Here is a 16887-nt window from a genome sequence, read left to right as displayed (position 1 = left end):
TTAATTTCCAATACATTGGTGAATGTTTTCATTTTCTGGTAGTCATTAGACAAATACTGTTGATTTTCTCATTAACTTGTTCTATGAGATCATTCCTAAAGTACTATGTTTTAGGAGTAGCTAAATATATGACCACAAGGATAGAGTATGGATACGTTTTCCATCATGAAATTGGTATACAGATTAGGCCACACTAGACACATCGAAAGGCCAATCCACATGTGTACCTCTGGCTTACTGGGAACAATTGTGAATCCCAAGACCCTGCAAATTTTAGTCATCTATCTCTACATATGGTTTCTGGGATTACAGGGTGCAACACGACACAAGAAAAAACTTGTTTCTTATGAGTTGAAAAACACATTTTATTCTGAAAAATATATATTAATTTTTTTTTCAAAAAGGGTTTAATGATACAATCATAACCCAATGTGCATGATGTTATCAAAACTGCAAATTCACCAAAAGAACAAAAATTTATTAAGAATGAATGACAAAACTTCCAACCAAACCAACAGTACTAATACCTGAAGCAAACACAACTCAAACCAAAAACAAAACACAGTAATTAAGCTAAGCAGAATTCTCCAGCTGAAGGTTTAGCACCACAGTCGTACCTTGCGGCTGGCCTTGGGAACATAGTGGAAAGGCAGTCAGTCACCAATTGTAATACATTTTAACAGGTGAATCTAGCTATGCCTTTTTGAGGCCTTTACAGGTCACAGTCTTCCAAAGCTAATATGAGACTTGTATAGAATTTGGTTTCTAGACTTTGAACTTCTCTTGATGGATTTCCAACAATAAACTAGAAAATCCCTCATAACAAGAACAAATTAATCCTCTCAGACTCCTCCTGGATGCTCAGAAGCTCTTGATGTGCTTCAACATTTCTTTGAAACCCTCCCATGTTCATGTTCGGCATGAAGGTAATTCCAGTGTCTGAATGGAAACTCACTTCCCTTTCGTACATAGGCTACAGCATTTACTTAGCTCAAATGTTTACACTCCTAAGGAGATAAACATTTCAAAAATTCATCCTCTCAGTGTGTACCACTAAATATATAGCATATATTTCTACCATTTCAAGTCTTCCTTATCCATATTTCCTGAAGACTTTAGCTTTCTCCATTTTAGTAACAGGTTCTGTACCCAGCAGTCCTTGGTTACATGCAATGTTTGTCCTTGGCTTTGAACCAGCTGCTCAGTCTTAGGACCTTAGCCAAGCACAAGTTTCTCCATTTTTGAATTAAGTTGTTGCTAATACGATTTCTGAGGTTTTTCAACTTGAAGAAATCTCCAAACTCTTACTGTCCCTACAGTTATGTTTAGGAATGACGTGGTTCAATACTGCAATCATGAGACCTGAGCAATTGCAGTTTCATAAAATCAAAATTAAATCACTACACATCTCTGAAATGCTGTTTCAACGTGGATTAAGTAGTTACTGTTTTCAAGTCATCCCTCTTAAACTTTAAAATGTAAGCATTACTCATGCACAGAATGCTTTCTCAAGAAAGGAGGAGGAATTCTAAATTTTTCATTGAGTTTGGGTTTAACTTACTTGTGGAGAATACTCTTCATATCTTGGATAATTCCAGCATGCCACACACAGCACAGAGGAAGTCAATTATTTGTGGGTTTTGTGTGTGTGTGTGTGTGTGTTTGTGTGTTTTTGTGTGTATGTGTGTATGTGTGTATCTGTGTGTTTATGTGTGTGCATGCGCGTGTGTGTATAGTGTCTAGGTCACTCCACAAAAAATCATGCTACGTTTTGGAGAAGCACACTTATTCAATGATACCATGGCCTCCTCAGTTTTGTATGCCTCTTTAGCATACCTAATCACTTCAAATTACACCATTTACCTATACCTCTGGGGCACAGACTAAATTCATAATATCCACCAATCTCCATAGGGATTCAGAGCTGATTGATAAATAATTTTTGGAGTCTTTAGATTCAAATTTTGTCCCAAAAGTCATTAAGTATTTATTGTCCTCAAAACTCAAATCTCAGTATTATTTTCGACTTTTGAGTTTCATGCCCAAACCTCATTCACTACATGCACTCCCTCCATTGTTGACAAGTTCAAGTTATGCTTTCAGAATGTCATGTTTGCTGTGACTACCTAGTTATACAGACATGTGATAGGCAAGTGATTTCTAATATAGATTTCTTAATACTCAGTGGTTCTATTCAGTATCTGTGAAGTGGGGATTCAATCTCTTTGTGCTAAATGTAGGTTCCAAACTGCCTCTGGATATTTTTGAATAGCATCTGCTATATATGCATATGCTTTTTAGGTGGTTTTTCTTTAAAACACTCCACATACCATAGCATCAGATTATTTTAAATTTCCACGTGAAGTGATATCTTGTCCGTTCTGGCTTAGAATTGTGTGGGGATATTTAGGTCAATCTCTGTATCCCTGCAGAATCTTTCTTGATATATTATCTCCTATGGATGGTGTAATATCTACAACCTTTGATACACAGGCTTTGATAAACCTTCCTTCACCTGAGTAAAAGAAAATATTTACAGCAGATGGATCCTCTAATTTTTTGTATACTACATGATTCCCTTAACTGAAATAAGTCTATGCATGCTTATTCAGGCACAAACAGATCCATGGGGAGACGCCCCGACTAAAAATGTCAACTACTACTCAGATGTTCTCTATGTATACAGTCTGAGGAACAGTCACTTCAGTTCAATTGTTTAACTGAAGAATACTAAGCCATTTTCAAAATTAAAAAAAACAAAACAAAACAAAACAAATTACAAAGGCAAGGATTGAGATAATGTTTTTGTCTATGTAGAACATTAATTTAAGCCTCACATACAAATGTGTGATGTGAATTAATTTCAACCAATACTCCAGAAGGAATAATATACTTTTTTGTATGGTCTCTCTGGATTAGAGTATGATATCAATACAGTCTTCCGTGACAGATTTTCAACCACATATGAACATCTGAGGACTCCAGGAGAGTAACTCTTGCTCAACAAAATAACCTTAATGTTATTTGTGACAGAGCCAGGGTCCACTTATTGTTATGTATCAGAGATCTGACTCATTTTTAAGTCTTTCTTTATCTCATGCTAATTTTTATGCTGCTTGATCAGAGGTTGGTTGTAATTTTCCTCCCTGCTGAATTCACAACTACAAGAAAGTGTTTCTTATGAGAAGGCCTTGATATTCTAGAATGTAGAATGTTGTTGGCTGTGGCTTTCTGTGGCTCCCACTGTTCTCTCAAGGTTCATATCAGTGAAGAAAAAGCATTCAGAATGGAAAACACTATTGTTCTGACACAGGACAGACAAAATCCACCGAACTTTCCTTGCATGGGATTAGAACACAGTGGACAGGAGATACAGTCAGCATAGTCAATTAAATGCTCCCCCTTCGTATCCAATGGACAAATGTTTACCCATCTGGTTTGGCTTGTTAGCCATGCTTGCTTAGACTGCTTACCCAGTTCCCAAGCTGTGAAAAGGACACTTTTTTCTTAGCAAGGGATGAAGTCGTGGAACAACATCTTACTTTTGCTCTCTGTTTCCCCATTCCTACAAGGTAAGCAGATTCCTCCAAAGGAGATTCCATTTCCATAGTCTCCCTCCATCAGATCTGAAGCTCTGAGCCCAGTAAACAAGAATATGTCCATAACCATGACAAAGTAAAACTTTTCTTTCTTCAGTGCTGGGGAGGATGGGAAGCTGTGATGGTATCTTCTTTATTGTAGGGTATCTTGAGACAGGAGAGGGGAAAGAGCTTTGGAGGAGGGGAAATCTTGATCCCTTTAGAGTTTAAGTATAATAATAATAATGGTAATCATCATCATCATCATCATCATCATCATCATCATCATCATCATCATCACCATCATCGTCAAAAGTAATTTAGACTGGTGAGATGATTCAGCATTTAAGAGCCCTAACTGTTTTTCCATAGGTCCTGAGTTCAACTACCAGCAAAATCATAGTGGCATAAAACCATGTATAATGGCATTAAACTTCCACTTCTGTTGTGTCTGAGAGTTACAGATACTCATTGAAAACAAATAAAATAAAACTTTAAATAAAAAAAATAAAAGTTTACTTATCTAAGTTTAAGTTACTATGCTTCTGTAGCTTACCAACTTTCTGTGTGTCTGAGGACAGAAAAACATTCTCTGTCTATTAAAATCCATGATGAGAGCTCACACATTACTTTCCGTAACCCAAGACAGTTATTCAAACCACTGCTTCTGCATTTCTGAGAAATAAAATAGCTTCCTATCACACTACTATCCTTTCTTTATGTCGTGATTCTGAGAGGAACATAAGAAAATTAATTTGTACATGAGGACATTACAGTTGCATTTTCCTGTGGTCTGAGAAAACTGAGGTTATCACACAGGGGTCAGGACTATCTACAAAGAAGTGCATACAATGAGTACTTCTCTTCAAATGCTGTTGGTGCAATGGTTACCTATGCACGAGAATTTTCCAACTCACATGTCATCTTCTGGAGCTCCTTAGTCAATTTCTCCAACTTCTTAATCTGTTGCACTTGCTCACTGATGCTGGAAGGTTGGGATGATGCCTTACCCGGAGACCCTGTAGATAAAAACAAGGGAACATGCATAGTAGTAGCCCAGACACAGGAAAAAAAATGCAAATCCCCCAATAAAGCATGACAAAAGGCGAAGTCTACAGACACGTGGAAGCACTGATAGAGGAGGAAAGCTCTAGTCAAGCTGGATCTATTAGCTATTTTCTTTCTCCCAACCATGATCGATAGACATACGCCTCACTTCCTTCGGCAGTCCCCCTGGCCCTTAACAACAAAATCTGGCCAAGACATGAAGAAATGGAGGACATTTTCAGTACATATCTGATGGGATGCAGGTAAGTCCTGGAGTCATTAGTGTTTAGGACCCCCAATCCTTAATCATGTATGTCCAAGACAAAGAGTCAGAGATATTGATGCATGTCAAGGGTAGAAGCCCTTGTCATAAAATTCCAATGGCATGTCCAGGATACCTCTGAAGATAAAATTCAATACTCTACACTGAGAGTCAAAATTTTTATTCCTGTGGCTCTTGTTGGAATTCTTGCTCATTCAGAATGAAAGTAAGAAACTCATAGTAGACCAGCTGCATGCTTGACAATTCCTGGTTCTCTGCCAAAAAATGATCAGATATTCCTGAAACTGGTTCTCTTCATTAGGAATCCAGAGCCCTCAGATCATAAGTCGTACTCCTACAAGGCCAGAGCCAAGAGCACCTCCTCTAGGAAGCTCCTCAGAACCAGCCAAGTGCCCTAACTCGCCATTTACCACAAGATAATTATTCTTTCCATTTCTGTAACAAGAAAGTATTTTAATTTTTTCTTTCTCTTTCTTTTGTCTCTCCATGCTTTCTGTTTTCTCTGTAAATAGCTTGATCATCCTCAAAAATATATGTGTGCGTAAACCAATAAGTACTAACTAAATACCACAAGGGCAGTTTCTGTTTCCATAAAACTAGTGACATCACAGAGAATACCATGGAAATTCCAGCATACTCTAGAGTATCCAGAAGAGAGTCCCCTTCAACAGCACATACCTACCCATTAACTAACTCTTCTCCAAATCAACAAGCCAAGTTGCCCTTTCAAGGATCTTTGCCTGAGACACAAAGGAAGACATTCTATCACTATCCTTCTAACCCAGAGATATCACTGATCTATTGTATTTTTTACCACCTTCATGCATGAATAGTGAAGAGTCAATTCTCAAACACAGCCCACAAATGGTCCTCACCACCTTAGGTAGCACACTCAAAATGACAAAGAAGAAAATAAACTGAGAACATAGTTCAGAATGCTTGTCAGTGATGCGATGATTCGACACAGTTAATCCATCTCAGGGACATCTTCTGTAGATAAATGACCAATTTCTCCAATTTCTTCATCTATTCCTCCTGATTAGTAATATTGGAGGGTTGGGATGATGTCTTCCCAGTAGGCCAGGAACATAGATAAATACAATTAAGCAAAGACTTGGGGAAGATCCACAAACTACAACAGTTTGGATAGGGGAGTAAAAAATACAGAAAAGTTTTAAATTCTTATAAAAACTTCCCTCAGAGGCTCAAAAATAGCTTTTCTTAGCCGTGAGGGTGGTTATGATGTGATCAATGGTACACAGTTGTGGCAACAGGTGCACTGATTAACATATGTGTAATTTGAGTCATCAAAAGCAAACACTCAGAGAAAGCATGATGGGTCAATCTTGGAATGAGCAATTAAGAAGTGAAACTGAAGTATAGAGAGGTATCATCTGGAAGAAACAGACTGACAGAGACAAAGACAGAAAGACAGACAGACAGACAGATACACACACACACACACACACACACACACACACACACACAGACACTCACACACAAAAGAAAGCAGAAGTCATAGGGGGAAATGTTGTTGTAGATCATTGGCAAGGAGCTTCAGCCAGGGAAGAAAAATCAAATTCTTCATTTGGGGGCCACATGTGACAACGTCTATACTCCTGAAAGGCAGTAACTACTACATTTATATACAACAGCCATTAGGAAAATACAGACAGGGAAGTGTAACATAAGGGAAGAGACTAGGTATTGTTACACGATGCATGTTTATTAAAGCCCCATGTTACCTTTCTCCAGATGCTGGTAGTCCCTGTAAAGAGAAGCCATGGTCATCCTGGCATGCATTTCTTTTATCTCTGAAAATTTTCCTTCCATACATGATTCTAGGTTTGTTGGGAGCTGTTGATATTCTACATCTTCTCAGTGGTTAAAATTCTAGTCTAGTAGATTTGGACAACAGTTATATTTTTAATTGTGGTTCTGCAGTAGACAGCAATTTTAGATCACACTGGAGTTTATGAGAGAATAAAGTGCATGAACTGAAATGAAATATATTATCATTAGTAAAGATTGTTGTAGGAAAGCTGACAAACAGGAAAGAGAGGCAGACAGAAGGAGAAAGAGAGATGAGACTGAAAGACAGAGAAAGACACATACACAGAGAGACAGAGTGTAAAAATATGCCTTGTGTATATGAAGCCAGAAAATAATTTGTGAATCTAGGAGACAAGACATAAATGACTGCCTGTAAATCCCAGTAACTAAGAAAGAAGCCTGGAACCAGTTGTGCTATTGAGATCCTACAAGATTGGTATATACCAATGTGAGACACTAGACTTCCATGTGCAAATCCTTAGCCTAGAAAATGTAGTTATTGTTGTCCAGAAAACAAAACAAAACAAAACACAGATTTGTCCTCTCTGTCCCCATTCATTACTCTGATCTCCAATGTCACAAGAGGATAAATGGTCTTCCACTTACCCGGAAAATTAGCTCACAATGAATAGCAGCTATCTTCAACATTCCATCATCTGAGCCTACCCTTGTCTTGTGGATGGTACTCAGGAAGCTAACTGACAGGTTAACCTTTGCCTAGCTGGGTGTCAAATTTCAGCCATGATACCACAACCTGTGATTGTCAACACTTCCATGTTTCTAATGGGAGGACAGTGTCACAATATCCTGATACTCTCTTGTCACGCTTTTTTTTTTATTAACTTGAGTATTTCTTATATACATTTCAAGTGTTATTCCCTTTCCCGGTTTCCGGGCAAACATCCCGCTCCCCCCTCCCCTTCCTTATGGGTGTTCCCCTACCAAACCTGCCCCATTGCCGCCCCCCATAGTCTAGTTCACTGGGGGTTCAGTCTTAGCAGGACCCAGGGCTTCCCCTTCCACTGGTGCTCTTACTAGGATATTCATTGCTACCTATGGGGTCAGAGTCCAGGGTCAGTCCATGTATAGTATTTAGGTATTGGCTTAGTCCCTGGAAGCTCTGGTTGCTTAAGATTGTTGTACTTTTGTGGTCTAGAGCCCCTTCAAGCTCTTCCAGTTCTTTCTCTGATTCCTTCAATAGGGGACCTATTCTCAGTTCAGTGGTATGCTGCTGGCATTTGCCTCTGTATTTGCTGTATTCTGGCTCTGTCTCTCAGGAGTGATCTACATCCAGCTCCTGTCGGTCTGCACTTCTTTGCTTCATCCATCTTGTCTAATTGGGTGGCTGTATATGTGTGGGCCACATGTGGGGCAGGCTCTGAATGGGTATTCCTTCAGTCTCTGTTTTAATCTTTGCCTCTCCCTTCCCTGCCAAGGGTATTCTTTTTCCTCATTTAAAGAAGGAGTGAAGCATTCACATTTTGAACATCCTTCTTGAGTTTCCTTTGTTCTAGGGATCTGGTTATTCAAGCATTTGGGCTAATAGCCACTTATCAATGAGTGCATACCATGTGTGTCTTTCTGTGATTGGGTTAGCTCCCTCAGGATGATATTTTCCAGTTCCAACCATTTGCCTACGAATTTCATAAACTCATTGTTTTTGATAGCTGAGTAATATTCCATTGTGTAGATGTACCACATTTTCTGTATCCATTCCTCTGTTGAAGGGCATCTGGGTTCTTTCCATTTTCTGGCTATTATAAATAAGGCTGCGATGAACTTAGTGGAGCACGTGTCTCTTTTATATGTTGAGGCATCTTTTGGGTATATGCCCAAGAGAGGAATACCTGGATCCTCAGGCAGTACAAGGTCCAAATTTCTGAGGAACCTCCAGACTGATTTCCAGAATGGTTTTACCAGTCTGCAATCCCACCAACAATGGAGGAGTGTTCCTCTTTCTCCACATCCTCGCCAGCATCTGCTGTCACCTGAGTTTTTGATCTTAGCCATTCTCACTGGTGTGAGGTGAAATCGCAGGGTTGTTTTGATTTGCATTTCCCTTATGACTAAAGATGTTGAACATTTCTTTAGGTGTTTCTCAGCCATTTGGCATTCCTCAGCTGTGAATTCTTTGTTTAGCTCTGACCCCATTTTTTAATAGGGTTATTTGTCTCCCTGCGGTCTAACTTCTTGAGTTCTTTGTATATTTTGGATATAAGGCCTCTATCTGTTGTAGGATTGGTAAAGATCTTTTCCCAATCTTTTGGTTGCCGTTTTGTCCTAACCACAGTGTCCTTTGCCTTACAGAAGCTTTGCAGTTTTATGAGATCCCATTTGTCGATTCTTGATCTTAGAGCATAAGCCATTGGAGTTTTGTTCAGGAAAATTTTTCCAGTGCCCATGTGTTCCAGATGCTTCCCTAGTTTTTCTTCTATTAGTTTGAGTGTGTCTGGTTTGATGTGGAGGTCCTTGATCCACTTCGACTTAAGCTTTGTACAGGGTGATAAGCATGTATCGATCTGCATTCTTCTACATATTGCCCTCCAGTTGAACCAGCACCATTTGCTGAAAATGCTATCTTTTTTCCATTGGATGGTTTTGGCTCCTTTGTCAAAAATCAAGTGACCATAGGTGTGTGGGTTCATTTCTGGGTCTTCAATTCTATTCCATTGGTCTATCTGTCTGTCTCTGTAGCAATACCATGCAGTTTTTATCACTATTGCTCTGTAATACTGCTTGAGTTCAGGGATAGTGATTCCCCCTAAAGTCCTTTTATTGTTGAGGATAGCTTTAGCTATCCTGGGTTTTTTGTTATTCCAGATGAATTTGCAAATTGTTCTGTCTAACTCTTTGAAGAATTTGATTGGTATTTTAATGGGGATTGAATTGAATCTGTAGATTGCTTTTGGTAAAATGGCCATTTTTACTATATTAATCCTGCCAATCCATGAGCATGGGAGATCTTTCCATCTTCTGAGGTCTTCTTCAATTTCTTTCCTCAGTGTCTTGAAGTTCTTATTGTACAGATCTTTTACTTGCTTGATTAAAGTCACACCGAGGTACTTTATATTATTTGGGTCTATTATGAATGGTGTTGTTTCCCTAATTTCTTCCTCGGCTTCTTTCTCTTTTGTATAGAGGAAGTCAACTGATTTATTAGAGTTAATTTTATACCCAGCCACTTTGCTGAAGTTGTTTATCTGCTTTAGTAGTTCTCTGGTGGAACTTTTGGGATCACTTAAATATACTATCATGTCATCTGCAAATAGTGATATTTTGACCTCTTCTTTTCCGATCTGTATCCCCTTGATCTCCTTTTGTTGTCTGATTGCTCTGGCTAGAACTTCAAGAACTATATGGAATAAGTAGGGAGAGAGTGGGCAGCCTTGTCTAGTCCCTGATTTTAGTGGGATTGCTTCAAGTTTCTCTCCATTTAGTTTAATGTTAGCAACTGGTTTGCTGTATATGGCTTTTACTATGTTTAGGTATGGGGCTTGAATTCCTATTCTTTCCAGAACTTTTATCATGAAGGGGTGTTAAATTTCTCAAATGGTTTCTCAGCATGTAATGAAATAATCATGTGGTTCTGTTCTTTCAGTTAGTTTATATAATGGATCACCTTGATGGTTTTCCGTATATTAATCCATCCCTGCATGCCTGGGATGAAGCCTACTTGATCATGGTGGATGATTGTTTTGATGTGCTCTTGAATTCGGTTTGCCAGAATTTTATTGAATATTTTGCGTCGATATTCATAAGGGAAATTGGTCTGAAGTTCTCTCTTTTTGTTGTGTCTTTGTGTGGTTTAGGTATAAGAGTAATTGTGGCTTCGTAGAAGGAATTCGGTAGGGCTCCATCTGTTTCAATTTTGTGGAATAGTTTGGATAATATTGGTATGAGGTCTTCTATGAAGATTTGATAGAATTCTGCACTAAACCTGTCTGGACCTGGAATCTTTTTGGTTGGGAGACCTTTAATGGCTGCTTCTATTTCCTTAGGAGTTATTGGGTTGTTTAACTGGTTTATCTGTTCCTGATTTAACTTCGATACCTGGTATCTGTCTAGGAAATTGTCCATTTCCTGAAGATTTTCAAGTTTTGTTGAATATAGGTTTTTAAAGTAAGATCTGATGATTTTTTGAATTTCCTCTGAATCTGTAGTTATGTCTCCCTTTTCATTTCTGATTTTGTTAATTTGGACACACTCTCTGTGTCCTCTCGTTAGTCTGACTAAGGGTTTATCTATTATGTTGATTTTCTCAAAGAACCAGCTTTTGGTTCTGTTGATTCTTTCTATAGTCCTTTTTGTTTCTACTTGGTTGATTTCAGCTCTGAGTTTGATTATTTCCTGCCTTCTACTCCTCCTGGGTGTATTTGCTTCTTTTTGTTCTAGAGCTTTTGGGTGTGCTGTCAAGCTGCTGACATATGCTCTTTCCTGTTTCTTTCTGCAGACACTCAGTGCTATGAGTTTTCCTCTTAGCACAGCTTTCATTGTGTCCCATAATTTGGGTATGTTGTACCTTCATTTTCATTAAATTCTAAAAAGTTTTTAATTTCTTTCTTTATTTCTTCCTTGACCAGGTTATCATTGAGTAGAGCATTGTTCAATTTCCAAGTATATGTGGGCATTTTTCGATTGTTATTGAAGACCAGTTTTAGGCCGTGGTGGTCTGATAGCACGCATGGGATTATTTCTATCTTTCTGTACCTGTTGAGGCCCGTTTTTTGACCAATTATATGGTCAATTTTGGAGAAAGTACCATGAGGTGCTGAGAAGAAGGTATATCTTTTTGCTTTAGGATAGAATGTTCTATAAATATCCGTTAAGTCCATTTGGCTCATGACTTCTCTTAGTCTGTCGACATCACTGTTTTATTTCTGTTTCCATGATCTGTCCATTGATGAGAGTGGAGCGCTGAAATCTCCTACTATTATTGTGTGAGGTGTAATGTGTGTTTTGAGCTTAATAAGGGTTCTTTTACATAAGTAGGTGCCCTTGTATTTGGGGCATAGATATTTAGGATTGAGAGTTCATCTTGGTGGATTTTTCCTTTGATGAATATGAAGTGTCCTTCTTTATCTTTTTTGATGACTTTTTGCTGGAAATTGATTTTATTTGATATTAGAATGGCAACTCCAGCTTGCTACATCTGACCATTTGCTTGGAAAGTTGTTTTCCAGCCTCTCACTCTGAGGTAGTGTCTGTCTTTGTGTCTGAGGTGTGTTTCCTCTAGGAAGCAGAATGCAGGGTCCTCATTGCGTATCCAGTTTGTTAATCTATGTCTTTTTATTGGGGAGTTGAGGCCATTGATACTGAGAGATGTTAAGGAATAGTGATTATTGTTTCCCTTTCTATTCATTTTTGGATGTGAGGTTATGTTTGTGTGCTTTCATTCTCTTTGTTTTTTTGCCAAGACGATTAGTTTCTTGCTTCTTTTAGGGTATAGCTTGCCTCCTTATGTTGGGCTTTACCATTTATTATCCTTTGTAGTGCTGGATTTGTAGAAAGATATTGTGTAAATTTGGTTTTGTCATGGAATATCTTGGTTTCTCCATCAATGTTAATTGAGAGTTTTGCTGGATACAGTAACCTGGGCTGGCATTTGTGTTCTCTTAGGGTCTGTATGACATCAGTCCAGGATCTTCTGGCCTTCATAGTTTCTGGCGAGAAGTCTGGTGTGATTCTGATAGGTCTCCCTTTATATGTTACTTGACCTTTTTCCCTTACTGCTTTTAATATTCTTTCTTTATTTTGTGCGTTTGGTGTTTTGACAATTATGTGACGGGAGGTGTTTCTTTTCTGGTCCAATCTATTTGGAGTTCTGTAGGCTTCTTGAATGTCTATGGGTATCTCTTTTTTTAGGTTAGGGAAGTTTCTTCTATGATTTTGTTGAAGATATTTACTGTTCCTTTGAGCTGGGAGTCTTCACTCTCTTCTATACCTATTATCCTTAGGTTTGATCTTCTCATTGAGTCCTGGATTTCCTGTATGATTTGGACAAGTAGCTTTTTCCGCTTTACATTATCTTTGACAGTTGAGTCAATGATTTCTATGGAATCTTCTGCTCCTGAGATTCTCTCTTCCATCTCTTGTATTCTGTTGGTGAAGCTTGTATCTACAGCTCCTTGTCTCCTCTTTTGGTTTTCTATATCCAGGGTTGTTTCCATGTGTTCTTTCTTGATGGCTTCTATTTCCATTTTTAATTCCTTCAACTGTTTGTGTTTTCCTGGAATTCTTTCAGGGATTTTTGTGTCTCCTCTCTATGGGCTTCTACTTGTTTATTTATGTTTTCCTGGAATTCTTTCAGGGATTTTTGTGTCTCCTCTCTATGGGCTTCTACTTGTTTATTTATGTTTTCCTGGAATTCTTTCAGGCATTTTTGCGATTCCTCTCTGTAGGCTTCTACTTGTTCTCTAAGGGAGTTCTTCACATCTTTCTTGAAGTCCTCCAGCATCATGATCAAAAATGATTTTGAAACTAGATCTTGCTTTTCTGATTTGTTTGCATATTCCATGTTTGTTTTGATGGGAGAATTGGGCTCCGATGGTGCCATGTAGTCTTGGTTTCTGTTCCTTGGGTTCCTGCGCTTGCCTCACGCCATCAGATTATCTCTAGTGTTACTTTGTTCTACTATTTCCGACAGTAGCTAGACTGTCCTATAAGCCTGTGTCAGGAGTGCTGTAGACCTGTTTTCCTCTCTTTCAGTCAGTTATGGGGACAGAATGTTCTGCTTTTGGGCGTGTAGTTTTTCCTCTCTACAGGTCTTCAGCTGTTCCTGTGGGCCTGTGTCTTGAGTTCACCAGGCAGCATTCTTGCAGCAGAAAATTTGGTCTTACCTGTGGTCCAGAGGCTCAAGTTCGCTCATGGGGTGCTGCCCATGGGCTCTCTGCAGCGGCAGCAACCAGGAAGACATGTGCCGCCCCTTCCGGGAGCTTCAGTGCACCAGGGTTCCAGATGGTCTTTGGCTTTTTCCTCTGGCGTCCAAGATGTGTGTGCAGAGAGCAGTCTCTTCTGGTTTCCCAGGCTTGTCTGCCTCTCTGAAGGTTTAGCTCTCCCTCCCACGGGATTTGGGTGCAGAGAACTGTTTATCAGGTCTGTTTCCTTCAGGTTCCGGGGTGTCTCAGGCAGGGGTCCTGCCGCTCCTGGGCCCTACTCCACGGGAGCCCAGAGGCCTTATACAGTTTCCTCTTGGGCCAGGAATGTGGGCAGGGGTGAGCGCTGGTGGTCTCTTCTGCTCTGCAGCCTCAGGAGTGCCCACCTGACCAGGCGGTTGGGTCTCTCTCTCACGGGGTCTGGGAGCAGAGAGCTGCTGCTGTCACGCTTTTCATATGCTTCATGTGACCCAGTTGATAGCCTCCTTCATCTTATTCACAGATCAACAGGATGCAACTTTGCTTCAGAGCCTTCATGTCTGGCCACAGAAGCCAAGAGAAAAATGTCACAGTCAACAGTGATAATGTAGCCATCCCAGGGCATTTCCTCCAAGTTTTACTTTCAACTGTATTATTTTTTGCAGATTATGCTACTCTTTCTAGAAGGTCATGATGTGGGAGAACATTTGGATGCTGCCCCATCCACAGTTTAGAGATTTCTTACATAGAATCCTTCTCTAAACTTGCATACAAACTAACCATTTAAGCGCACAAAGTGAAACACACACACACACACACACAAACACAAACAAAAACACGGTATACAGATAATAGAGAAGAGCGTATTGAAGAAAAGTTAGGTCAGTTGGTCTACTATATAAAATGGGAAGGGCTTTTCTAAAATCTATTACCCTAGAATGGAGGATGTGAAAATGGGAAAGAATTGTGTGTCGCACTTTCCCCGCAACTTGGCCACATGAACAATGATGTATGAGACAATAGATCTGCATAGTCAAAGCCAAAGACCAGAAGCATACATAGTCAATTGAAGGTCAATACAGCTCATCTCTCTGATTCTAATGGAAGAGTTCAGTTGTTTCCCACACCTCTCCTGAAGAGTATTTCATTTCAATCCAATGCTAGCACACTGAAGGATATTCAAGAACATACCTGACAGGTGATCTTTTGACCTAGGTTAATATAAACATGAAGCAAGAGTGTCAGCATTCCCAGAGCTCTGCTGAGCAGGGCGTGCTGATTTCCTCTGGATCACTTAGTAATGCTTCAGAAATCCAAGAAGTCAGCCTTCTCAGACTTATTCACAGCTGCACATGTGGTATCTTGTCTTCACAACACCATACCCTGTCGATACAGAAACCAGGATGAAAACTGCAAACTTCACCAGCCTACATTTCTTTGACAGATGCCCAGAATCTCTGCTAGGTCTCTCTAGATCCACGACTATAGATAGGCATGCCTTGTAGGGGTATAACATGGTTGTTTAGTTTCCCCATCTACTGTTCAGAACACGTAGGGAAGTCAGTAAGGAGCCAGTCCTTGTTTTAGTTTACTAACTGACAGTTCTTCACTGTAGTAGAAAACTGCCTGCCAAAGGACACTTTTAGGACAAAACCGCAAGGAACAGATTTGGAAAGGTCTATACCAATCCTCCATCTGATAGAAGGCCATAACCAATACATACAAAGAACTCAAAATTTAGACTTCAGAGAGACAAATAACCCTATTAAAATTATGTTCCAGAACTAAACAAAGATTTCTCAACTGAAGGAAATCAATTATCTGAAAAGAACGTAAAGAAATGGTCATCATAGAAATGTAAATGAAAACAACTCTGAGTTTCCACCTCACACAAGTCAGAATGACTGTAATAAAAAAAATCAGGAGACAGAAGATGATGATAAGGATGTGAAGAAAGAGGAACACTCCTTCTTTGTTGGTTGGATTACAAACTGGTTCAAACATTCTGGAAATCAGTCTGCAGGATCCTTAGAAAATTGGACATTGCAATAACTGAGGTCCAAGCCATACCACTCCTGGGCATATACCGAAAAGAAGACATAAAAAAAGACACATACAGAAGAATGTTCATAGCAACCTTATTTAAAATACCCATAGGCTGGAAAGAACCCAGATGGCATTCATCAGAGAAATGGATACAGAAAATATGGTACATCTACACAATGGACTACTAATCAGCTATAAAACAATGATTACAAGAAAGACATAGACAAATGGATTGAACAAGAAAATATCATCCTGTGTGAAGCAAACAAATCACAGAAAAACACACATGGTATGCAATCACCAAACGTGTGTATTGACCCAAAAGGTCAAATTACTCATGGTACCATCCACAGACCACTAGAAGGTCAAGAAAAGGAACCCAACTTATGCTTGCTTCAGTCCGTTTTAGAAGGGGGAAAAATATCTATGAGTTTACAGCAGATACTGAAGGAATATAAGAATATAAGATTGATATGAATATAGGATTGATGAAGCTAAGAAGTACATGCTGACAGGAAACAGATTTAGATCTTCCCTGAGAGACATAGCTAGAGCATGTCAAATACAGAAGTGAATTCCAGTGGCAAACCAGTGCACTGATCCAGACCTCCTGTTGGTAGATTTTGAGAAAGGTTTACAAGAACTGAAGGAGATTTCAAATCCCATAAGAACTACAATGCCAATGAACCAGAGCTTTCTGGTTCATTCAAACCAATATTCAAATCTGTACATGGAAAGACCTAAAGATCCAACTGCATATGTGGCAGAGGATGGCCTTGTTGCGCACCAATGTAAGGAGAAGCCGATTGTACTCCATGGATTTGACTTCCAGTTAAAGAGAATGACAAGGGGCAGTAAGGGGAGTTTATAGAAAAAGGGGAGGATACAAGTTAAGCTCTATGGAAAGGAACTTGGGAAACGAAATAACATTTGAAGTGTAAATATGGAAATATCCGATTAAAAATTCATTAAAATTTCCTGAAAAAAAAATAAAGGAAGGAAAAGGAATAAAAACTTACTGACTCAGAAATCTTAAGGGTAACGGTTAGGGAATGCTACTCAGAGTAATAGTAGTGAAAAGAGTGAGATGATGAAGTCTCAACAAGAAGCAATTCTCCTTCCCAGATATCAGTTTCAGACACAAACTGCACTAAAGGAATCCAAAGCATGGAGGAGTTTACACTGAGCTGAGGACACAATACTTGCCTTTGCCTTCATCCTTAGCACCTTTTTGTTCTGGGCACAAAGA

At 39.3% G+C, this 16887-nt stretch overlaps 1 long non-coding RNA gene across 1 annotated transcript; it reads right to left on the bottom strand.

Annotated features, from left to right (window-relative positions):
* Positions 1–215: 215 nt before the first annotated feature.
* On the bottom strand, positions 216–16406 carry LOC134484617 (uncharacterized). The gene is made up of 3 exons (XR_010062131.1): positions 14784–16406; positions 4496–4597; positions 216–3746 (listed from the first exon to the last, which is right to left on the bottom strand). It is a non-coding gene; the product is annotated as an uncharacterized LOC134484617 (long non-coding RNA).
* Between the last annotated feature and the right edge of the window lie 481 nt (positions 16407–16887).

This window comes from Rattus norvegicus (genome assembly GCF_036323735.1).
Source record: "Rattus norvegicus strain BN/NHsdMcwi chromosome Y unlocalized genomic scaffold, GRCr8 chrY_unlocalized_2, whole genome shotgun sequence".
Lineage (NCBI taxonomy): Eukaryota > Metazoa > Chordata > Mammalia > Rodentia > Muridae > Rattus > Rattus norvegicus.
This window is presented reverse-complemented; position numbering and strand designations above follow the sequence as displayed.